The sequence below is a fragment of the Canis aureus genome, chromosome 7, assembly GCF_053574225.1.
Source record: "Canis aureus isolate CA01 chromosome 7, VMU_Caureus_v.1.0, whole genome shotgun sequence".
In the NCBI taxonomy this organism is placed as follows: domain Eukaryota; kingdom Metazoa; phylum Chordata; class Mammalia; order Carnivora; family Canidae; genus Canis; species Canis aureus.
The window spans coordinates 15615031-15640861 of NC_135617.1; the positions used below are offsets into that span (position 1 = coordinate 15615031).

Here is a 25831-nt window from a genome sequence, read left to right on the forward strand (position 1 = left end):
TGAAACCTGTGTTTCTGTCCCAAGGAGCTCATCTCTCCTAAGGAGTATGGGTGCCATAGGTGGAGCAAAACCCAGATTCAGGAGTTTTTCCTCTATTTCTAAGAGCCTAAGGATCTAATGACCGACTTTGCAAAAGGCCTGATCAAATGAAAGCCATGTTTAGCGAGAATCTGGTGGTTGTGTGTTATGTGTACAAGGCGTGAAAGATCCTGGGAAAACCCACAAGAAGTTTTCACAATTGGATGCGAAAGGCTTAGATGGAGGCAGAGGGATTGAGCAAGGAAGGGACGATATGGAAAAAAATTGTTGGCGTTCAGAAACCAGCTTGTTATGCGAGGTAGGGGCAGGAGGCAGCCCAGGATGACTTGAAGGCTTTGAGGAGGCTTGATTGATAGAAGGCTGGTACCAGGAATAGAAGTAGGGATGACAGAAGAGGAACTTGTTTCAGAGTGAAAATGACAAATTTATTTTTAGGTGTTTGAATTTTGAGGTGACAGTGGGATACCAAAGTAGATATGTACAGCTTTTGGTTGAAAATATAGGACCATAAGGGGAGGTCAGGGCTCTGGATATAGATTTTGGGGAGGGGTCACCTGATAAGATTATAGTTCAGTTCCTTCACCTGTTTATTTGTTTACCAAGTGATTGGCATCAGCAGTTTGCCAGATGCTGAGCCTGGAATTGGGATGCAAAGACACAGAAGTGTGGTCTCTGTCCTTGAAGAGCAGGTAGGGAGATCATGCAATGCAGTTTGCTAAGGGCTAAAAGACTCATGTCTGTGGTAGGATGTCAGCAAGTAGGATGACAGTCAACTCAGAGTAGGGGTGATGGGAGAGCCTCCTGGAGGTGGTGTCACCTGGACTGTGTCTTAGAACAAGTAGAGGTTAATCAGGAAGAGAAAGAGGTAAAGGGTATGAAAGATCAAGGAAACAGCATGTGAAAATATTATATGGGGGGCAAAAGGGAGCATGGACTCTTTGAGATCTGGTTGGCATAATGGATACATGTGAGGGAGAAGAAAAGGTAAACTGGGAGAGGTGGGCAGAGGTTAAGCAAAGGAGGGCCTTGCAAGGCTCTTGGTGACTTTGAGCTGCTTCGTAGAACATCCAAATGGGATGCCCAAAAGCACCGGACTCCATCCTATGGGTTATGGGTTTCTCTGACTAATTTAAGCTTGGATGCAACATGATAAAATTAACAATTTCTGCACCTGGAAAACATTATGTGAGGTGAAACAAGCCAGGTACAGAAAGGAAAAAACCTGCATGACTTTACTTATCTGTGGAATCTGACAAAAAGTCAAATACACAGAAGTAGAGTAGACCAATGACTACAGGGTGGAGAGGTGGGGAAGATGGGGAGATACTGGGTACAAAGTTGCAGTTGTGTAGGATAAATAAATCTAGAGATTTAATGTACAAAATGATAACTATAGTTAATGATACTCTATTGAATAGTGGAAATATGCTAGGACGGTAGATTTCAGGTGCTCTCATGTGAGGAGAAGAGCTGTTAATCAGTTTGACTGTAATAACCATTTCACTATATTTGTGTATCAAATAATCAGGTTGTGTGTCTTAAATATATACAATTCTCATTTTAAAAATGAAAGGACTAGAAAGACTGCTCCGGCAGCAGTGTGATGAATCGAGTGGAAGGAGAAAAGGCTGAAATAAAGGCCTTTGGTGATATTACTATTTTAGTTTTGAAGGGGACATGAAGAGGGCCCATTTTAAGACAGTGTCAGTGGGAAACGGGGACAAAGGGATACTCAAAAAAGATTGAAGAGGTATAATAGGCAGGTTTTCATAACAGATTGGGGAGAAGAGTTTTGAATATGGGGTTTATCAGCCTGCAAGAGATATTTGAGGCATTTGAGAGGAAGCACTGCACCACAGAGTGTAGTGAAGAAAAAAGAAGAGTCTAGGTTGAAACCTCAGATACCCCCAAATCCCGGGATTCCTATGACTTGATGGGTTTTCTGAGGAAGAAGGAATGAAGAAAGGTCTGAAGATAGAAGAAGGAAGCTAGATGAATATCACCGGTTATGGGGACAGAAAGAGGAGGGGGAATTAGCAGAGGAAAGGGGAGAGAGGGGGTGAGGATGGTGTAACGTCAGAAGCTCAGTGAGAGTCTCAGGAGAGAAAGCGTGGTCAGGAGAGCCGTCAGGGGATGTAGGAGCCCTTTCTGGATGTTAGGAGGTCCCGGGTGACCTCAGGCAAAGCTGTTTCAGTAGAATGGTGAGGGAATACGTCAAATTAACTCCAAGTGGAACTGAGGAGATTTTGAGGAAGTGGATTTGGTAAGTGTAGATGACACCAGTTCCTGGAGATGCTAGGCCTCCAGCCTACCTCGTCATCTGAATTATAGCAGAATCTCACATTTTAAATTTAGTTCCGATAGTCTGTGAGAAATAGGCAAAATCTGAAATAGAACCAATTATGAGGACTCCAGTAGAAGATGAGCATAATGGTGTTTCCCGAAGTAGGTGTCTTCTGCAGTATTAAGCACATATGCCGAAACGTTTTTATGGGAAATAATCACAACAAGTAAGAATAAACTTCTTTGGGGAACTGAATATAAGTTTAACTCGGACTTTGCATCAGCAGCCTTATTTTCTGAACTATTGGTGGTCCACTGCTCCTGGTTTTTTTTTAATACTACATTTTAGCTTCTCGTCGCCTTTCCAACAGAGACTTTCCTAAACTGAAGAAAAAAAAAAAAAACCCTTCTGTGCTCTTTATCACTTTAGTTTATTTCCTGACTTGTTGGAAAGCCTGTTCCTTCTGTGTGAAGCAGCAGATGGCAGAGTCCCAGACTGGAGAGAGGCAGGTGGGGTGGGTGGCCATGTGGTGTCAAGGCTGTGCCCCCGGTTTGTAGCTGGGGGGACCTGCCAGCCATCCAGACTGTGCCAGCCCGAACACCTGAGGAAAAACTCTCTCTGTCCACCTTTAGGTCCAAGAAGTTTCTGCTCTGACATCTACTGTCATGTAGAAAATTGTTTTTTTTTTTTTCACTCTTCTTTCTTTCTTCCAATCTTATATTCTGAGATTTGCAGTGATATGAATTCACTGATGATATCGATGATAACAAAATTATGTACATGGACCATTTTGTAATTTAAAGTAGTCTCTGATGTTACTTGATCTCATTTGGTCTTCAAATAAAAGATAACCTGTCAAGAAATCACTCCGTGTTGCATAACAAGTGAAAAATACGTTTTTTTAAAGCTATTGTTTTTTTTTTTTTTTTATCAAGACAATTCAGTAAGAAATATCTGACCAAGATGCATCATCTGATGCTGGGGCTGGAGATGAGAAAAGATACAGCACAAATTTTTACCCTGCAAACTCATGAGAAATTATTCTGGAAAAGTCAAGGCTTCGTGGCAAAAGGTAAACACACCGTTGACTGCTCTGAAGGCATTTTTTTTTTCCTGAAGGCATTTTTTATACTGTAAAAATATTTAAGAATTTAGACAAGGACAGGGGAAAAAAAGCAAATATTTCAAAACTTAATTTTTCTCACTCTGGTTTTTGGTTTAGAATTTAATTTTTTAGTGGTGGTGACAAGTTTAGATATTCACTCTTTCTCAGTCCTTCTTATAATCGGGACTAAATTTTCATACCTAAAATAAATTGGGATATATGTCTGGCAAGTTCAGACATCTACAGGAGTTGTGGAGCAGCTATTGGAAAGCACATTTGGAACACGATTTAAGTGGAGTGTATGGTTGGGGAACCCAGTTTTTCTTCTTGGACAAAATAAGCATAATGGGAACTGGGGTCTTGCTGGTGCTCTTAGTGAAAGGGCATTCTACTAACGGGGTAGAATGGCTTAAAGGATGGTGCTAAATTAGAAAAATTAGATCAAGGGACACCTGGGTGGCTCAGTGGTTGAACGTCTGCCTTTGGCTCAGGTTGTGATCCTGGGGTCCTGGGATTGAGTTCTGCGTCAGGCTCTCCACATGGAGCCTGCTTCTCCCTCTGTTTGTGTCCCTGCCTCTTTCTCTCTATGTCTCTTATGAATAAATAAATAAAATCCTTAAAAAATATTAGAATCAATGCATTATGACCCTTAAGAAGGAGAAAAGCAGCTGAACCAAAAGGTAAGATGCATTGGTGGATGATGCTTTTTTCTATCATCAAAATATCATCTATCTTTCTTAAAAAATCATCAGATCATTAGCTTGTCACTGTGATAATTTTAACCTCTACCCAACTGCAATGAATCTATGTTAAACAGATGTATTATTTCCTGTTTGTTTGTTTTCTTCTTTTTTGGTATTCCAAGTGTAGTCACAATTTGCTAATAGTTTAATGAGAATACCAAATTCGAATCCAACTTTACTGCTTTTCTGGTATAGATATCTTTGCCATTTTTTCCTCCAGATTTACAAAAATATAAATGAGTTGTTTTTGACGCAGATTACAAACATACATAATATTCCTGGAATGTGTTTCAGTCTCTAGTTTATGTGCTCTTATAATTAACTAGATATCTTCAAAAGAACGAATTCTAGTTCAGGGCTCAAATTAAGAGCAAGTAACTATAAACAGAGTGCTCGATTCATAAAAATAAACAGCACATATGGGCTTCTGCTGCAGATGTTATACCCTGGAGTGTGCCCTGATTTCCTTCTAGCTAAGTAAGAATAGCAAAATCACATAGATGTGTAGTAATATATGAGTGTCGGTTACATTAGAATGCACTCCATATATAAAAAAGACAAGAGCGTTTGTAAGTAGACTTTTCTAACCACTGAAACTACAAAATGTTGGTCATATTACCTTTGGCTTTATAGAGAGCATCTCCCTCTAACCTGGCTGGCTCCCTTTCTCTCCCACCACTCAGTCCTCAGGGAGTTCTGTGCTTGTGCAGAGCACACACACTTGTATAAGCCTTTTTGGGCAGGAAAGATAAAAAACAAAACAAAACAAAACAAAACAAAAAAAAACACAACATTTTATTGAATACCTAATTTGTGTTACTTTCTTTTTGCCTACATTCAATTACTGTTTACATTTTAAGAAACTCCTGGAAGCCCCAATATTTGCACCATTTCTGATATAGGCAGCTTTGCTTTTTCCAGATCTCAGTGACTAATTTGCAAAATTAATTTAATCCATACGATAGCCCTTCCTTCTGCAGACCCCCATTGAATGCCCACTCTGTCTGTGCTTGATGAGTATCATTACCTTTATTGTTCCAGAGGAGCAGAGCCCGAGAGACTGGTTGTTGTGCTTGGCAGCCCAGTGAAGATTTAAATCCAGGTCCGTCTTACACCCAAGCCTAATCTCTTCGCTGAGCACAAACGATGGGATAACCATATATACTGGGCAAGCTGTCCCGGCGGCACCACTGCTGTCCTCTCCTCCCATACTCCACCAGAAAGCAGAGGGTAAAAGGAGATCACGGGGAGTACAGTGATGCAGGGGGTCTGATCACAGACACTCTCTCTAATGTATGAAAGCCTCATAGACCTAATTCTCCATAGAAGTAGTCACACTTTAAAAAAGGAACTCTGTTAGCAATAAATGTGGGAGCTGGGGGGATACCTTTGTCCTTTAAAAGAAGGTTTTTTTTGAAAAAGGTTTCTTTGACCATTAGGGCCACGGGAGGATGGAAATGGACTCCTTCACTGTGGGTGCATGGGTCTAGATTCAGTGAGCACCCCGAGAACATCACAAACAGTCAGAGGCCCCGTAACGCACATCTAGCACTGGCCCTGGTACACACACTCTCAACATTTTTAGATAGTTCAGTTTGGCTGACGATTTGGTAGCTAGAGCCTACTGAATTTATTAAACATTGGACATTTTCCTACTTTAAAAAATTCTTGAAATAATTTACAGGTTAAACTTGGTATGATGTTTCAAAGGGCTAAAATCTACTCTCTGAAGGAAGGAGAAGACTTTAGGGGTTTCAGGCATTGCATAGACTCTGGTTTCTTTCTGTCTTTTTTTTTTTTTAAGATTTTTATTTATTTATTCATGAGAAACACAGAGCGAGAGGCAGAGACACAGGCAAAGGGAGAAGCAGGCTCCATGCAGGGAACCTGATGAGGGATTCGATCCTGGGACTCCAGAATCATGCCCTTGGCTGGAGGCAGGTGCTAAACCGCTGAGCCACCCAGGGATCCCCCTAGACTCTGGTTTCTAGAAGCAAAGGCAAACAAAGACATTGGTTTATAGAAGTCTCGCTTTCTGACAACTCCCAATATGCACATTTATTCACAGAGATAATTAGTATGTGAAAAATATCTTCTTTTTTACAATTAGATTTAAGCAAGAATTTATGGAGTCCTGTGTGTAGAGCACACTACAAAGGTGCTGTTTAGAAATAGAATATTTAATCAGATCCTCCTAAATTTCTTTCCTCCTTGCAGATCTCCTTTTTCAACCTGCTTTGTAAAAGACACCTGGAGGATTCACAACTTGACTTTCTATGAGGGCAGAAGGCGTAACATGGTGAGTGACTTCCGGTTATCAGCTGCCTCAAATGAACATCTTTCATTCCATCCCTGATGATAATGCCTTCAACAAGCAATCTCAAGTGAGGGTGCAAATGAGAGTTTATAAACTCTGGATTGAGAAAACCCGGGGTATCATGAACTCTCCCTATTGCTCTGTTTTCTCAGATTCTTTGACTTACTTTTTGATATTTTGATATATGCTCTTTCTCAGGCTACTGGTTTAGACATTGGCTAAAGAAAATAAGGGTCACACCAGTGAGGCAACTTACTATTTTATAGTAACTGTCCCCTTTGGACTTTTTGTGTCCCTTGTCATAGAGGAGTTCCATAGGGCTCTTTCTTAGTATTCAGTGTGGAACTTGATGTACTGTGAATTCTCTGGGGGTTGAAAGGAGACCTTGGGGAGAACAGGTTTCTTCTGAGTCCAAGTTGGGTCTGGGGACTGGTTTTGATGAAAGACAAATGCTTTACTTAGCCTTTTCTGTGTGATAAGCCATCCCCAAACTTAGTAGCTTGAAACAATGATTTATTATTACCTCTCGTGGTTCTTTGGACCAACTGCAGTCAGTGTTTCATATAAGAAGAGTTGGACAGAGGCTGGGCCTGAGTCACCTGAAGGCTTTGGATGTCCAAGGTGGCATCTTCACTTACATGCCTGGCACCTCTGCTGGGAGGGCTGGAACAGCTAGGACTGGCTGGGCATGTCTCTCTCACCGTGGAGCTTCTCTATTTGGGTAGCTTGTGGTGATCTGAGGAGTCCGCTTTCTTACCAAGTGGCTGGCCTTTCTCAGAGTAAGAATTCCAAAGGACCCAGATGAAGCAGCATATCATTTTATGACCTGGTCCCTGAAGCCATGTGGCATAACTTCTGCTGCATTCTACTGGCCAAAATGAGCCACAGTGGCCATTCCAGATTCAAGGTGACGGGATTTACAGAGTATACATGGCAGGATGCACAGACCACTAACTGTCCCTGAAGTACCTGTAAAAAGGCAGGCAAAGAAGTCTGGTTCTGTGAAGAGAAAGATTGTTCTTTGTCAGATTTATTATTTTAAAACTGGCCAAAGCAATCATCTAGGGGCATGATCCCAGACATATTTAGAAGCCTGGGCTTATCAATAAGGGGATTGTGTTTCCAAGGTCCTACACCTGGATAAATTCCTGTCCTCACAAACACTATTACTTGGCCTTAGATAATAAAGCAAAGCAGAACACAGAGGACTGAGGGCCATTTCTCCCCAGAGGCCCTTTGTGACATTCACTTCTATCTCGACATAGAGGAGTTTATTTATGAAATCAGTTTGTTGGCACCTTGGATCACCCTTAGTGCTCTGAGTTTGTGGGGTGTCAGACAGCTGGGTCATGTGTGGGGCAGCGAGGAGTGAGGAAGGCCAGGGCCATGCAGTGCTGCCTGAGAGACTGTCTTCTCAACCCCCCAATATTCACTAAATCTCATCTTTTCACAAGCCTCCTCCCCTTCCCCCCGCTCTTTCTTTTCTTCCTTTCTTCCTTTTTAAGATTTTATTTATTTATTTGACACAGAGAGAGAGAGAGAGAGAGAGAGAGAGAGAGCATGAGCAGAGGAAGGGGTAGGGGCAGGCAGAGGGAAAAGGAGAAGCAGGATCCCCACTGAGCAAGGAACCTGATGCAGGGCTCCATCCAAGGACCTGAGCCGAAGGCAGACACTCAACTGACTGAGCCACCCAGGTGCCCCATCCCCTCCCTGTCTCAAATTCAATTATAATAATAAATTATTATAAGAAGAAAAGCAGACATAGGAACAATAGAGATAGAGGGAACGCAGCCACTCAGCAAGAATTCCAGGTTATAGGAAATGTACTTAAAGAAAGGATAGCCCTATACCTGTTCAGTTTCTGGATACCTTAACCCTGGCGGATTTCATGCCAGGAATGTAATTTCAAAATCAAAGAAGCAGACAATCTGGGATGGTCACAGGAAAGTGGGTAGAATAAAGATCAATTTAATGAATGCATTGTGTATACACTCTCTGAGGGTCATGATTTCAGGAGAGTGAAATAAGGCAAAGAGCAAGGAAGAGAGTGTGGCAGAGAAGATAATAAAGGGAGTAGAGGGGGAGGGAGCATCAGAAAAAAGAAGAGAGAAATCTAGGAAGAAAGAGGCCGCTTTTGGGGAAGAAAATACAATCGCTACCAAACATGTTCCTCTCCATTTAAATGTTGAACATAAAACGATACGTAAAGTTCACAATAGTAATTTTTCTGAGAGACAGAAGGAGAAGAAGATGTCAAAAGAGAGGATTGTGGGATAAATATGCATAGTCACAGTGATATAGGGAGAAGGTCAAGGGCAACTTATTGTCCCATGGTAGCTTAAAAGCAAAAATCTTACGGATCGGCCTCATCTCCCCACTTTTCCAACCAATAGTCTTGCTAATAGGTTTGCAGTAAATGCTCCTGCCCGAAGAGGAATTTATCAGTAAAAGAGATTCGTTTCTGGAAACTCCCTCCGAATGAAGATGTAACCAAGGACATAAGGGGGTAGTGATTCATTGCATGGTTTTGAGTCGCTCCTGGCTCTGCCCCTCAGCAGTTCTGTGACCTGAGGAGTTACTGATCCTCTTTCAGCTTCAGGTTCCTCATCTGTAAGATGGGGGCGAGCTGCAGAACACGCCTCGTAGGGTTGTGGGCAGCATTAGGTGGGATGTGTGTGCAAAGGCTGAGCACCCTGGCTGGCGTCATTATGACTCTCTTGCTCTTGGTGACAACAAAGCATTTCAGGGGTCTCTCTTTGGGACTGTCTGAAGCCTCTCCCCAAGGATGTACTCTCTTGACTGTAAAATCAAAGCATATTTCTTTGCACGGTACACCGATGTTAGTGAAAAATGGAGAGGCCACAAATGAAAACGTGTTGGCAGAGGTGCGGTATTTCCTCAGATAGACTTGTTAAGCCACACAAAACTCTTCCATTTTGCTGCCTCTCAATTAGTTCTAATTCTTGACTCCGCTGCTCCTGCTTTCGGAGTCAAAGTGTTTTCCGATGGTCCACTGGGCCGCTGGATTAAGCTGTATTTAAGTTACTTATATGCAGAAATAAACTTGTCTTCTTTCCTCTTATCCTTCCGGTACAATGACACCTTCCTACTAATTACATTATCCTCTGTGATTCTCCAGGGTCCTCCGGATAACAAGGAGAAGCGATGTTATAGGACATACACTTTTCCGCTTTATTGGCCTCTTGTTATCCGTGGGCCTAACAGCGAAGCTCAGCAAACAGTCCAGACCCAAATGTGAAAACCCACTGATTGTCAATCGCACGAAGTCTGAATTCGATTAGAGTGCCAATTTCCTGCCCTTTCCCCTGTGCTCAGAGAGAAAGGAACAGCTCTGAAGTCCCTAAGAGATGCTGCTTGATTTAAGCCCTGTGAAATTCTAACCAAAAGGTAATAGAAAAGAGAAACCAAGCTTATCAAATTTTCCTTAGGAGCATCGGTCTGTTTCACCTGTGGTAATTGGCCGAGTTCAGGCCACCACTCTGACAAGCTACAGGAAGTTGCCAGAAAGAACTACCAATAAATAACCCAGCGCCTTGGAAAACCACTTTTATGCTCTCTGGTATGGGTTTAGAGGCCGTCTAAGAAAAGCGTCCAGGGAGGTACACAGGGCTGGCAAATGAACCAGGGGGGACTTTTGGGGTAAGTAATAGTTATTGGTTCATTGCGAGAAGAATTTTGATGTCATGCGGTGGCTAGTTGGATGAGGACACTGTATGTTTGGAGTACAGGTTGGTTTCTTTTGCAGCAGCAAAAAGTGGAATGGTGGGATGAGAGCCAGGCGGTGTTTGCTTCTCCTTCAGATACAGATAATTTAACCTATTTATTGGAGCATTTCATAGGAAACAAAGGGGGTGGGGGGGAAGAACCTCACAGGTGTCCTTTTAATTTAATCAGTGGCGTTTGCTATTGTGAACAAAACTGCCCAGGCTGCAGTGCTTCCTGCTAACACGGCCCTGCAGAGAACCATCGTCTGGAAAGATTTCAGGAATGAGAGCGTTTATGGCATAAATAGGGAGATGAATCTTAAATAGCTTACTCGGGAAATCTGATATGAAAAATAAGAAAAGCCATCAGAGCGTTGCAGGTGGGCTTCAAGGGGCACAGCCCAGTCCGTGGCCTCTTTGCTGGGCCTGATGTGCACACGCCCACGACAGTCCACTACGGCTCGATGCGTTCCGGTGAAATTGAAAATCGGGGTTGAGGATAACCGGATTGGTAGAGAGGCCTGGGAGATCAAAGTGTTTCTGTCTTCGGTGGCCAGGATGAACCTGACTGCTCTTGAGGACAGAGCAGAGAGTCGTGTGGGGAAGACACGAGCGGCCACATGTGTGACAGCCTGGCTGGCCCAGCCCGGGGAACCAGGCGGAGATTCGCACTGGTTCTTACCCTTCCATCATAGGCCAAAAGTCTCTTTGGGGATCATCACCTCAGTTTTTCTTTTGGCTGTGTCTCATGTACGAGGTGGGCTTCACGTCAAAGAAAGAAATTCCACAAATGGGCTTTTTATTCAATGCTCCAGATGTTTTGCTGCCAGACACGGCTCCTGTCCCTGGGCACGTTGGCAGGCAGGGAGAGACGAAAAGCAGGGCCCAGTCTAGGGCAGACCCTCCCAGGCCTCTGGAAGGGAACATCCAAGGTCTGGACAACTCATTCCAAGTTGTTCTATGCCAGAGGCTGTCGTCTTGAAGGAGGCCTGACTTGAGAGGTGTTCACAAATGGAGCTGTTCCTCTGGCCTCGTGTTAATTGAGGCACAGCCGAGATGCCCCTTTGACAGCGGTTAGTACACGGGCGAGTCATTTCAATCTCAGGGAATATGAGGGGGAAATGATTTCCCTTTATTGCAGAAACATCCCTGGGAGGAGATGGAGGGAATAGAAAAGCAGCAGACATGTTATGAGGAGAGCCAGATCCTCCTGCTGTCCAAGGCTAAATCCTGGCAAGGGCCAGCCTCCGCAACCAGGAGCTCTGGCCGTTGTCAGCTGCAGTGACACTACAGTTCCTTTGAGGGCTGGGAGAACGTGCCCAGGATAACAAAGATACACATGTAAATAAGAAGCCACTGGGGTTTGCAGGGTTTTGACAGTTCACCAGTGTCCATTTGTTGAATTCTGCATTAGCGAAGCAATAAGAACAGTCTCTGACCTTTTGTTATGAGCAAGAGGACCAACTGGGGCCCTGAAATGTACATAATGACAAATTGGCAATAATATTAACAATAAAACTTTTGAGAAATGAGCTTTTTCTCGCCCCCCCCCCCCTTTTGTCTCTCCCTGGCCTGTTTCCATCGTTAGCCTGGGCTAAGGATGGGGTTGGAAAAGCATGCATCCCAGTTTTCTCTCCCTTGGGAGCCACGTGGTGTGTGAGCTGCTGATTGGCCATCTTTCTTCTGGTTCTTTCTGCAGTTTGCCTGAGGAGTTGCTATAAATCCCCTGGGAAGGCACTGGGCCCAGTTCTTGGCTTCTGAGCGCTTTCCAATTGAATAGGGATAGCAGTCCTGAATGAGGAGAACTGCGTCAACATTTTAGCATTTTGAACACTGGAATCCAGAGAGCACAGGGGACCATGCCTCGGTTTCTTGAATTATGTCATTCATTTGACACTGAACCCGTAATTTGTACTGTTACTTGTCTGGGGACAGTTTTATTTTTTTATGATTATGAAAAGAATCCAGGCTTTCCGAAAAATCTTAGACCCTACGGGAAAAAAAAAAGGAATAAATTGAAAACCACTAGTCATTTTATTACCCAGATGTAGCCATTGCTGATATTTTTGTATTTATTTTTTAAGAGTTAGCTCTGTGTTGCTACACACATATTCATTTTTAAAAAACTCAACAGTACTCTGCTAACTGTTTAGCAAACTCCTTTATTTTTTTCTGTATCAACAAATATAGATCTTAGTTACTTTCTTATGTCCTCATAGTATTCCATAATGTAAATGAAGCATAACTGACTCAAGCTATTTATTGCTGGGGACAATTTGGATTGTTTCTGATTTTTTTAAAAAAAATCTTTGGTCTTATATAAACACGGCTGCAGTGAACATCTATATACATTCTTTGGAAGTTTCCCATCGCCATTTTTGTAGATAGGAACTCTTTATATGTTGCACATTATTTGAAATATGGATACATATTTTTATTTTTTATATATATATATTTTTATATTTTTTGTAAATTTATTTTTTATTGGTGTTCAATTTGCCAACATATAGAATAACACCCAGTGCTCATCCCATCAAGTGCCCCCGTCAGTGCCCGTCACCCAGTCACCCCCACCCCTGCCTACGTCCCCTTCCCCCACCCTTAGTTCGTTTCTCAGAGTTAGGAGTCTCTCATGTTCTGTCTCCCTTTCTGATATTTCCCACTCATTTTTCTCCTTTCCCCTTTATTCCCTGTCACTATCTTTTATATTCCCCAAATGAATGAGACCATTAATGTTTGTCCTTCTCCGATTGACTTACTTCACTCAGCATAATACCCTCCAGTTCCATCCACGTCAAAGCAAATGGTGGGTGTTTGTCATTTCTAATGGCTGAGGAATATTACATTTGGATACATATTTTTAAATATTTTTTCTCAGGTTTTCAAATCACACAGCTTGAGTTTGAATCTTGCCTCTGCTGCTTATTACCTGCATGGTCTTGGGCACATTATTTACTTTATTTGTGTGTCAATTCTCTTACCTGTAATGTGGAGATGACAGTGGTACCTACCTCATGATGGATATCAAATAAGATGATACATGTAAAGAAAGATGCTCGATACAGCAGGTATGTGAATCAGTAAATATTAACAATTAGTTTTGCTATTATTTGAGAGTAATTATGGCAAAGAAAATTGCAAATAAGATACATTTGTAACTTCAAGTTCAAATAGCATTTTAGAAATCAGTAAAATCAACCATTTTGGGGGAAACAAGTTGTGCAAATTACCAAGCCCCAAAGTAATGGAAAAACAAGTTTGCTTAATACTATCTGTAAGCTGTAACAGAAAAGAAACCTCTGGTACTTTGAACATTCTTTTTTTTTCTAAAATATTTCATTTATTTATTCATGAGAGACACACAGAGAGAGGCAGAGACACAGGCAGAGGGAGAAGCAGGCTCCTCATGGGGAGCCCTATGCGGGACTAGATCCTAGGACCCCAGATCACGCCCTGAGCCAAAGGCAGATGCTCAACCACTGAGCCACCCAGGTGCCTCTACTTTGAACATTCTAAGCACAAAAACAAAATATGGTTTGTACTCACTTGGAAGAAAAAAAAATCTCAGTATTGTCTTCCAAGAAGAAGTGTCTAGGCTTCCTATAAGAAAATCTGGGACACCAAAACATGCCCCATATTAGGATGCAAAGTCATACGTGGAGGTGTCTGTATGATCCAACTTGGTGCAAGACAACTGGTCACACTTGGGGTCTGCCCAGGATGGTCAGGATTGCCTCAAGGGCGGTACTCCGAAGTAGGAGTGGCATGGTGTCAAAGGAAGAACGGAGGAGGTGGGCTTGATTTGGAATAAATATGTAAATCAAGCAGGCATAGTTGAGCATTTCTGGGGTCCTGTATACTTGTGATGCTCCCTGCTTATTTCTTGCTCAGTCGGCCAAAAACTCTGAGCAGGAAGAGGGTGAAGGCGAATGACTCTCCTCATTGTTCAGTTGTGCTCCTTTCTTTTGCATCACTCGAAGTGCTGTGCCAGTTCAATTCCAGAGTGGGGATAGTCAAGGATTTTCATTATTGTCATCACTAGTATATTCATCGTCGCCATAAATATTATTAGTAAGGGTTTCTGTCTTTGGTGCCATGCTTGGAAACATCTTCCTCATCCTGAGATCGAAAAAAAAAAAAAAAAAACTCATCTGTGTTTTCTTTCTGATATTTCTGTAATTGCATTATTTACCTTAGATTTCCAAAGCTGATCATTTTTACACATGTGTTCTATTTCCCTGAGTTCCTTTCTAAGCAGTTGTAGGTCAGGAAAAATGTCCTTGTTGCTCTGAGACTGGCTTTGCACAGAGCCAATATTGAGGGAACAATATTGCATCTGCTGATAATGAGGGTGATGTGACACATTGATTACAAAAGGCGATTTTTCCTTTGTTTTATGTTTGGTAAAGTTATGGTTTGAGTTTTCAGACATGCTCACTATGGTTGAGGAAGCCTGGATAGGACCCTTTCGGGAAGTGGTCAGTGTCCTCCACACTTGAGGGGGTGGGCTCAGGAGGATGCTCTGAGGAGGGGCCTGTCAGGTCATGAATAGACATCATGACTCTAAACCACATGACAGGCAGGAGTCACTAATTCATTGCCTCCTTCTAAGCATAGGAAGTGTGTGTGTTCGTGTGTGTGTGTGTGTGTGTGTGTGTGTATTGTGGATGACCCATCACTTTTACCACTTCTTATTTTTTTATTTTTTTATTTTTTCTTTTACCACTTCTTAGAGCACTCAGGGACTAATAAATGAGAACTACCGCGGGTAGTTGCTGGCTTCCTGTGAACTCTGAGGACTCCACTGCCCCTTGTCCTTTCCCTAGCTTGTCTGCTCTGCAGGGAGAGTAGAAGACTCAGAGGGAAGCTGGCTCCAAAGGCAGATAAATGCTCTGGCCTCATTCTGATCCTTGTCTTACCTCACAGCGCCATGGGCGGAGAGAGAAAAAAAGAGAACTCAGAGAACCATCAGAGCAAGATGGAGTTCCCAGACTCTCTTTTCCCCCTTTATTCCTCTTATCACTGCCTGAAACAATGATTTATTTCTCTGCTTATATGTTTAAATGTGTCTCCTTCTACTAGGTTGTGAGTTATGTGGGAGCAAGAGCCTCATCTATGTTGTTCACCATTTTTCCCCAACAAGAAAAGTAATATTTGGCACATAGTAGGTATTCCATAAAGGCACATTTTAATTAATAAGTGGACAAATTCATGTTGAATTATTTTTGACAGCATTAAATATGTTCACTTAGCTAAAGTCTTTAAAAATCCTAGAAATCATCAAGGACAGGTAGTATTGATATGCCCATTCATACCCACACAGCATCTGGTCACATGCATAGAATATTCTGGGGGCCCAAGACTTAAGAGGCACTACTTGAAACACTACTTCCAGGGAAGTACAATTCATGGGACAGATATAGGAGAAATATTTGTAGGTGATTCATTGAAGTTATAAACACACTGTTTATGCTAATCTGATCATTACTCAAGTTGGGATCTACTTTGACGGATCTAAATGTCACATAGTAGCAATTACAGGAACTCTTGTCCCACACACAACACCCTCGCTGGTTCAGAAGGCTCAGGTCCATGGGGAAGTGAGGGCTCTTCATTTCTTTTCTCGGTGATGTCTTCCTGATTATTTATCTTTGCAGGTTCTATGAAGTTCTAGAGGTCTGTTGGAGCTTCAGCTCCTGGGGGGTGGGGATGGGGGTGGAGCGATGAGGGGAAGGGGAGGAAGAAAAGATTGACATTTGTTTATGTAAGAGACATTTATTAAGTGCTTCTCAGTGCCAGAGACCGTGCTGGCCCAATGTGGGAACCCAGGAGAACTGAGGTGTCTAGCTAGAGAAGGAAAGCTGAAGGAGGGAGGTGGCACCAGCTTTCAAACATCAGGTGAGGTAGAGGAGGTGGTGGTGAGTGACTTTCTTCATTTCAGCTAAGAATAAGGCAAAAGCCCCAACAGCAACCCAACGACATTTGGATTAGAAGTGACTGTAAATGGGACTGAGGTAAGAAGTACAGGGGCCATATTTTCTAAACTAGAAATCGAGACACATGGTCTGACACACGATCGGACAGATGGATGGAATATTTTGGCTTATGACTGTCCCAGAAAAATCTCTTACAGATGGCTTAGGTGTAATACACAGCCATCGACATGTTATGACTTGAGGGGCATGGAGAAAATGCCATGCCCTTCTTCAAAATATCTTTTCCAGCACTGCACATTCCACTATTAGAGATTTATTTCTGTGTCCCGTGGAGGCTGTTAGATATTCCATCTTGTATGTAAGATCGTCAACACTTTGTCAAGTTATCGATTTGGGGGGGGTTCAGGTTTGAAAGTAGAGGTGTGCAGGAACAGGAAACCTGTTGGAAAGAGCAGTGGTAGGAGGCAAGAGAAACATTCTTATGTCGTCTAGAACTGGCTTCCTCCACAAGAGTTGTTAGACGGTATTGCAAATACCCAGAGAACTTGCGACTTTCTTCCATGGAGATTTGAAAGAAGAGATGGCTGGCCACAGGGCAGACCCAAAGCCCAAAACCAGCAGCGCTCAGCTCCCAGTTGAGCAGTGGATCTGATGCGTAAAGATGGACCTATCCGATTCTGTGACCCCTGAAAGCACATTCACCCTGTTGTCATCTCCACAGAGCAAACTCTTGCCTTTAAACTGGAAAAATCTGGGGGGAGGGGTCAAATTTTTGTGTGAGCTCATGACACAATTTCACATTCTTATTTATGCCTCAAGCCTGCAATGATTAAATTTAAAAACTATCATCTCTTCCAGAAAAAGAGAATGAAGAAAAATGACCTCAAAAGATGTCAAGTTTGGAAATAATTACTTCATAAATACACTGGGGTGGAGAGTAGCTGAATAATCAGAATGTTCCTGTCCTGCCCCATTCACACATTGGCCACAAGCTGCTCACTATGGACATGGCGTCTCAGCAGACATTTCACAACGAGACATTTCTTAATGAGCTTTGCATGATTGTCTGTCTGTCTGTCTGCCACTTTGTTATAATACAAAGGTAAACAAATGAAAGAGTCAAAGATATACTGTGCAGAAAAGCTACTGGTGTAGGCTCCTCCATTGGAAAAGAAGCTGCTTGAAGGAAGGGTTCAGGTTTGATTTCTTCTGAACTGCAAAAAGAAATTTTAGTATGATTTTAATATGGTAGGCTGTTATCGGGTTCACCAACGAAAGGCTCAATAAGGCAGAAAACATTTTTAAAAAAAAAAATTTATTTATTTGAGAGAGAGAGAAAGAGTGAGAGAGAGCACAAGCAGGGGAAGAGGGAGAAGCCGGCCCCTTGCTGAGCAGGGACCCCCATGTGGGGCTCGATCCCAAGGACCACGGAATCATGACCTGAGCTAAAGGCAGATGCTTAACCGACTGAGCCACCCAAGGTGACGCAAGGCACCCCCCTTTTAATCAGGGGGGTTTCCTAACACATTTCATGACTCCACTGAGATTTTTTTCATTGGTATAACTCATGAAAGAAAAATCTCAAAGATGGGCCAGAAGAGGTCATACTGAAAAACAAAAGGAGGAGGCCTTGCACTGTTCTCGCCGCCTGTATAATTTCTTCTGCAGCCATCAGCGACTGTTGAGCATACAGCAGTTTTCCAGTCCCGTGAATGTGTGAAAGCTCACTCAACTTCTGTTGGAGAAATAAAATCAGACCCTTGCTTTCTTCACCTAGACTGGGAGCAACCGGCAGACAGAGAATGTGTCCATTTTCTCCATTTCCTGGTACCTGCCAGCCCGCTGCCCTGGCATCCGGTGGGTGCTCAATCTTTGTGAAATAAACAGAGGAAAGAAACTTCGCTAGTGGTGATAGCATGGATTAAGAACCCTTTGTTTAACTGCCTTGTGAAAAAATTTGACCGAATCACTATCCCTATCACACATGCTTATCAAGTTTGGCACCTCTGAAAAGCAGATTGTGATTTCATTTTAGGGGATGCTAGTGGGGGAGGAACTACAGAGACGTGACAATGTAGAGCATCCCAGTGCCTGGGCAGCTTTCTTACTCCTAGCAGGGGCTTAATAGATAGGCTTTGAGTGAACACATACATGTGTTTACCTATAAGTGTGTGTGTGTGTGCACACGCACGCGCATGTATATGTCTCTCCTTAGCTAGGATGTTTAACATAACCTCTGAAACTTCAAGCTTGATAAGCACAAAGACGGTGTTATTATTCTAAGTGCTCAATAGTGGGCTTTCAGAAACTAGTAATGCATATTTTTAAAATTATGTTTCTTTGGTTAGACATGCTTTAGTTTAGCTGGCTTCTGTGATAGAGGTGAGCTCTTGTGAGCTCCTTTGGGGGCAGAAGAGGTCTGGAGTGCTGGGAACTATGAGCAAGAAGTCTTTCAACAGGCACAGCAGTGTTGGGGAGCAGGTGTTCAAGGGGGCATGTGACAGCTAGGTGAAACAGCACGTCTTCGGTGGGGAGGCCTGAAAGGCATGTATTCCGACTGGGGTTTCTAGCTCCTCTATGTCAGAGGGAGGCCAAAAGGTCATTTCTCTTATTTTCCTAATACAGAAAAGAAGCTACTGTGTAAATCAAGGTCTTCAGGTGATAACTATACAGTAGGTAGTAAGGGATTCAGAACAATTTCACAGCATTTAAGTTGATGTGCAGGGGAGAGGTCTGATCCTTGCTGTGGTCTGTTCTTTATGGGTGAAAAAGCTTGTTCTATCGCCAACGTGTGAGTTAGAGAGCAATGCAAACAAGGGTGTGTGGGGGGTGATCTTTCTGGTGGTAGGTTAATCCTTTCCCACATAAACAAAGGAGTTTGATAGAAGATATAAATACCCTCCTAGTTTGAGAGAAACCAAAACAGAGTAGTACTACATGAAGTATCTAACTGAAGAAAATTAGAGGTAAAATGAGGAAAGAAGAAAGAGATAAGAGTGAGACTCATTGAAGTGTGTTAGTCAGGATACTCCAGGGAAACAAACAATGGGATGTCCGTCTGTCTATCTGTCTAGAAACTTATGTTAAGTTTTATTCTGAGGAATTGGCTCACCCGATTATGGAGTCTAGCAAGTCCAAATTCTGCAAGGTGGGTCAGTGGGCTGCAGACCCACAGAAAAGTTGATATCTTAATTTGAATCTGAAGACAATCAGTTGGCAGAATTCCCTTCCTCATGGGAGGTCAGTCAGTCCCTGAGGACTAGTCTATTTAGACCCTCAACTGTTTGGATGAAGTCCATCTACATTATGGAGGGTAAGCTTTCTTTAAAGTCTACTGATTTAAATGTTAATCTCATCTTTAAAAAACTTCACAGAAAGATCTAGAATAATGTTTGACCAAATAATGGTCACTTTGGTCTAGCCAAGCAGACACACAAAATTAACCATCACAGAGTGCATCTATATACGGCTCAAAAGGGTTTTTTTTTTTCTTTTTGACTGCACATAGTATGCATTTGTGAGCCTCCTGAAACACACGTGGGAAAAGATATTTTCACCTCTCCAGGAGAGGGAACTAGAGATGTTCTGCAACTCTGTAAGCAAGTAAACCAGCCCAAGACCCAAGACAGCTGAGGTATGGGCCAGTGTAGACCTAAGCAGTCCCAAATAAAACTTACATTTGTATTTAGCTGGTTAATGATATTGTGATATATCACACTTTTAGAGGTACTTTCTTTCTTTTTAAAAGAGTTTATTCATTCATTTGACAGAGGAGAGAAAGCACAAGCAGATGGAGCAGCAGGCAGGGGGAGAGGGAAAAGCAGGCTCCCTGCTCTGTAAAGTAGGGCTTGATCCAGGACCCCGGGATCATGACCTGAGCTGAAGGCAGATGCTTAACCGACTGAGCCACCCAGGCGTCCCTTTTAGTTACTTTAGTTGCCTATTTGTAGTTCAGATTTTCAGTAAGCTTTGCTTGTAATGTTGTCTAAAATGTGCATTAAATTTCACAGAATCCTCATTATATTTTTGTACCTTCAGCTTAAGAGACTCAGAACGAATGGGCTATAACTAAGTTAAGTCGGGGGGGAGGGGGGCGGGAATCCCAACAACCCATGTGGTCCTAAACTCTGGTCAGAATTTCCCTTCTTCCTTTCTTTCTTGGTTCATGCCAAATCCAGTTAAAGACACCCATTTCCCAGCCTCCCTAGTGGTTATGAAGGCCATTTAACTTGCTTTGTCCAATGAGACATAAGTGGAAGCCGTCTTCTTTGGCTGATATAGATGCCACTTTGTCACTTCCTTCTTTTCTCTACCTGATAATGCAGATATGATGGCTAAAGCTTTGGCAATCATTTTGTGACCATGAGCAAATGGACAAGAAATCCAGAGGTCTCAGTAGCACTGATCTGTGCACCACTGAACCAATACTAGAAACTATTTTATCAGAACAACTTCTACTTGAGTAAATATAAGCTTCTATTTTGTCTAATCTACTCTTTAATTAGATTTTCTCCTAGTGAAAGTCGACTGCAAACCAGTTAATGTGAGAGTTAATCTTAACAATATTAAATAGGATTTTTCAAAAGTTGTTAGGCATATTATTGACTACCCAGGTAAAGCTTCACTGTAAATATCTATTACTGATGTCAGTAAATTATGCCATAAGATCCAAAACATCCCCGCCCCTCCCCACTTCTCCCCATGCCCTGCAACTTGAAATCCTTGCCAAAATCCAGTGAGTTCCCCTCCTTACCTTTTGCCTCTTCCAAATCCCACCCACCTTAATTTTTATTCAAATCACCCAGATGCAATGATCTCTCAACCATTAATCTCTAATATTGCATGCCAGATGGAAAAAAAGATTGATAGTTTTCTGCTTTCACAAAAACAAACTTAGGTATTTCTATAGCATTTGAAGTAACTTTCTAAAAACAAAATTCTATGCTTTCCTTTTGAGGAGATACCAAGTCTAAAGCAGTACTACTGTTGCTCCCTGGTCTGCAATGGGACAAAACCAACATTGATAGCAAGCACTGAGAAATGTTTGTAAGGATTAAATATGACTGAAAATTCATATATATACATATATATATATTTGTATCTTAACAGAAGTCATGGTCCATGATAAATTGGAACCTGAGAAAAGATTTCTTCTTTCCTTCTTCCCTTCTTTCTTTTAAAACCACAGACAATTTGAGAAACACTGACGTAATGGGTAAATATCAGGTAGCATAAAAAGTCACTATAGAATTTATAATTATTTTCAAAATTAACCTTTTTAAAAAGTTAGAGTTCTCATTGTATGAGAAACAAACTGACTGAGGGTTTGGAAAGTGAGGATTTGTCAGTTATTTAGTTCACACACTTGCATGCGTGCACACATGCACACGTGCACTCCTTCTGTGGGTAGGAACCAAAATGAATACTCACTAGAACAATAGCTTCTTATTTTTCTTAACTAAATGTGATTGCCCCTTTGCTTATATAAATTAATACTTCAATACGCAGAATGGTAATGAATTATTCTCAGAAGTAGGACATAATAGTATCTACAACACATCAAGAGAAATTTAGAAATAGGGCTATCTAAGATAATGAGAGGCAATTGGGAATCTGGGGAAGAGGGGAATTTGACATATGGAAGTAATTATTATGAATTTTAAATTATTTACTAAGTATAGCAACATCGAGATGCTTTTGTTAACCAACTTAGACTTTTTTTTTTTTAAAAGAGAATACCAAAATGTGGAACAACTGCAGATATTTTGTATCCTAAAAAAAAAACCCAAAAAACAAAAAACAAAAAAAAAACGTCAATCCTGTAATGCTTTTGAGAAAATCTAGGACTGATCTGGATGGATGCATAGCAGTGTTTTGCTGTGATACAATCATTGTTCCGAGAAAAACTGTGAACCATGTCAGCTGGATGATATAGGGTATTTTGGCTTGTAACTTTTTGCCTAACACTTTGTTTTCTTTAAAAAGAAAAATATCTGTGTGCTGCTTACAAAGACTTCGGGGTACTGCTTGCCATTTTAGCTACTAACACAAACAACCTTGACAATCATAATCTATTTTTTGATCCTTTTTCGCCTCAGACAAGTAAGCAGTCATCAATTATAGGCCCTCACATGAAATACAAATTTAGCGCCATGGAAATGAAAACTAAAGCAATTTGTACCTTTACTATTCCAAGGGGAATCATTCTTGGTCTATTTACTATGAAATATTTCCTCTATCTTATACTCTTCTAAGTTATATCAATGTCATCGACCATAACTTGAATCATAATGAGTAGATGATACCCTTGCATGACTAGAATCATGTCATCATTATTAGATGACCTAGTTAGCATATGTGGTTAAAAGTGCCATTGCCTTTTTATTTATTGACTTCTTTCAGAATGCCATAGGTTATATCAGGACTGGGCTTCTGATGTGTTCTTATGAAATGGTGTTTTGTTTATTTTTTTTTAACCCATATCCACTAACTACGTACACTGAGCCATCCACACTATTTTAAAATATTTCTTTACAAACCATATTTTTTCCCCTATGACTTTTATTAGCAATGCCCCTGAAAAAAATGTAAAACATGGGCAAAGAAATGTGATAGCCTGGTTTCTAAAGCATTGGTAGACTTTAGGAGAGACCTCAAATCAGGAAAGAAATCATGTCAGTGAGAGAAACAAACCTTTCTTCCTGAACTTAAGGGGCCCGGATATATGCATAGTATGTTTGTCATCCTGAGGTCTGTGTACGTTTGTGAGGGAAGGATTGGGTGGTTAGTACTCCCTGAGGATGGGTCTGGATAACACCATATCCAAGGTCAGAAATCTTGGCACGATATCTGGTGTTATGCTGACAAAGGAGAATGCATAAAGGAAGAAAGAAGCATTTGCTTAGGGAGGATGCTACAATGCAACCTTACCTGGACTCTTCTACTAGTGAAATCTATAAAGGTTCTTTATCATTAATTCCTGTTGTTGCAATTCCTCTACCCCTAATCTTTTCCTAAGCCATTGGTCTCTTCTCTTTGGGGGTGGGGGATCAAAGTCCCCCCAGACAGGTCATTCTCAGTTTTTGGAAGATCTCACTCTTTTATGTCCTTTGACTTCTTCTCTGGCTTTGGTTATTTTTCAAATTCCACTCAAGTCTCACCTTCTGTTTCCCAAGCGTTCTGTGGAACTTGTTCTCAGTGTTTGTGGGTCTGTTTACTTACTTACTTGCTAAGTCCACCTGCACTGCTTCCCAGGACTTAAAGAAATTAGGGCAGATTTTCAAAAAATTAGGCAGCGTGCCTAATGAATAATTGAATGTTTGAATAAGCTTTGACCTCTTGTAGATGGTTATTAAAGAATTTGGGTTTGTAAGGAAAACTTTGAGGTTTTCTATATATAATAGGACAACATCAGTGATTCTACAACATACTTATTTTCTGACTTGCTTAATGACCATTCTAGAATAGTTGTGTGATACCTAATTAGAGATACAGTTGGGAATCTTACCAAATAAAATAATAATAATAAGTTAACTAGAAACTGGTCAGATTAGCTGAGCCATCCTTGTATGGCCTGAGTTTTCTTTATAGACCCAAACTGTGAGTAGAAAAAAAAGGGCATTTGGATGGGTAGTATTTCTAAAGGTAAGGAGGTACATACTAGAAGTTAAGTTAAATGAATCCACGTTTTCTTTTATTATATAACTTGAAGAAAAAACTTTACCCTCTGAACCATATTCTTACCGTAATGCTCATCAGTTTATGATTAAGTCTTACCATAACATGCCACATAAGATGTCTGACTTTTTTCAGACTAAAAACTCAGTTTACTGAAACATGATTTATCCTAGATCGACAATAACCTGGTTGTTCTAATTAATTCCCCCTCCCTTCCTATTTTCCTCAGTAGCTTCTTCTTTCTTCAAAGTATTAGTATTTGTGAATGGGGATGTGATGCTTATCCAAAATCGAAATCAGATCCACAACCAAGGAAATAATAGAACCCTGATTCCTAACTGTAGGCCCTCTAGCTCGTGTGTTTTATTGCGAAGTTTGTTATATATGTTAGTCTTTGGACTAAATTTGTCGTTTCGATCTTGAGCATGTGGCATAGTGAATTGCAAAGGTCTCTAAGACAATTCTTGCTGTCCTGTGCAGAAGGACTTGCATTTCTGAATAGAACATACACCAGAAATAAAGGTCTGGATTGCAGCTTTGATATCAAAGCAATATGTTTCAGTTGACTAAGCAGGGCACTAACAATTTGGATAAAAGCATGCAATATAACAATTAATGAACTATAAAAAACCCCTCATTGAGCATTAACCCTTTGGAGCGCATAGGTATGTATGTACATTGTAAACATTTATTTAGGTAATAATATGAAAGCTTTCAGGGCTACATTCTGTTATTATTAGAGTTTATGATTAGCTGTTTATGTAGCTGGAAAGCAAGACATCTAATTCTAAACTCCATTGCTCTGATCATAAAAGGTTCTTTAAAGAGAAATTTGGAACTGAGTTGGAAACAGGAATAGAGGATAAAAGTCACTCTATCAAACAATACATGCTTAATAAATAGCTTTATTATGTGTAAGCCTATATTAAGATATGGTAGAAATATTGAAAAGAGTCCAAGTCATGGCCCCATGCCTCAGAAATTACAATAATAGAAGATAAGACTAGTAGTTGTGAAGCAATTTAAGAGTTAATGGTTTGACTTCGAAAGCGCTGAGCTCAGAGTAGGGAGGGAAAGCATAATAGACTGGGATAGTTGGAGGAGGCTTTATGGGACAGATGGTTCTTGATCTAGACTTTAAAGAAAAGGCTGCATTGGGATCAAGGGAGACAAAACTGAGCAGAGGCCTGGTCAAAGGAATGAATATGATGTGTTCACAGGCATAGGGGAGACCAACTGGGCTGGAGCTAAAGAATCAAAGCAAATGAGCACAGAGAAACCTGATTCAGTGCCCTGACATGGAACTAGCTAGAAGAGTTGTGGATTGAATGACAAACTATGATTCCTGCTACTGCCAATCGGAAGAAGGCTAAAAATGAGCTTCTATGACAAAGCAGATGGAGAGCCACTGGAGTCATAGAAGTGGAGCCGGGACTCCAGACTTCAAGAGTTGAAGAGAACGTCAGGTTTGCAGAGGGAAAGACACATCCTTTGGGCACAGAGGGCTGGCTCTAGACGAAATAGTGAAATATGGATGTTTATCGTTGGGATCTCTCCTTTATCACTCTCTGTGCTTCTCCTACAGTCTGGTGTCCTGCTCCGGCTTCTCTTTGGCTTTGCCTTATTTCAGACCAGCAGGAGTTTCACTTTCCTTAGCCTCACATCCTGAAAGAATCTCTGTGGTGCTTCCAACTCTTTAGAGTACACAAAAGAGGGATAGCATCCTATGCCTAGTGACCTTGGTAACAATATCTCTTCCCCTTTTTTGGTAAACATTTTAATATTCTTTGGTTAAATAAGTCTTTCGGTGTCTCTAACATCAATTCGTGTTGCTCCCTACTTAGTCTTTGTATAGCACTCATGCTTCCTAAACTCGGTTTCACCTAGTTCAAAACAATTGCCAAGCCCTTATTAAATGATATAAAAATTTTTTTTGATGTTGGCTGTCTCATTCAGTTATTTAAATCATGGTTTTGAGGCATATTTTCCCTGTATAGGCTATTTA

General features: G+C 41.4%; 1 long non-coding RNA gene across 1 annotated transcript in view; it reads left to right on the plus strand.

The window, feature by feature from the left end:
* Positions 1 to 3258: 3258 nt before the first annotated feature.
* LOC144316770 (uncharacterized) overlaps positions 3259 to 25831 on the plus strand; it is a 47622-nt gene continuing 25049 nt past the window's right edge. Inside the window, exons 1-2 of the long non-coding RNA XR_013382621.1 lie at positions 3259 to 3395; positions 6389 to 6470. This is a non-coding gene — a long non-coding RNA (uncharacterized LOC144316770). The remainder of the gene's footprint in view (positions 3396 to 6388; positions 6471 to 25831) is intronic.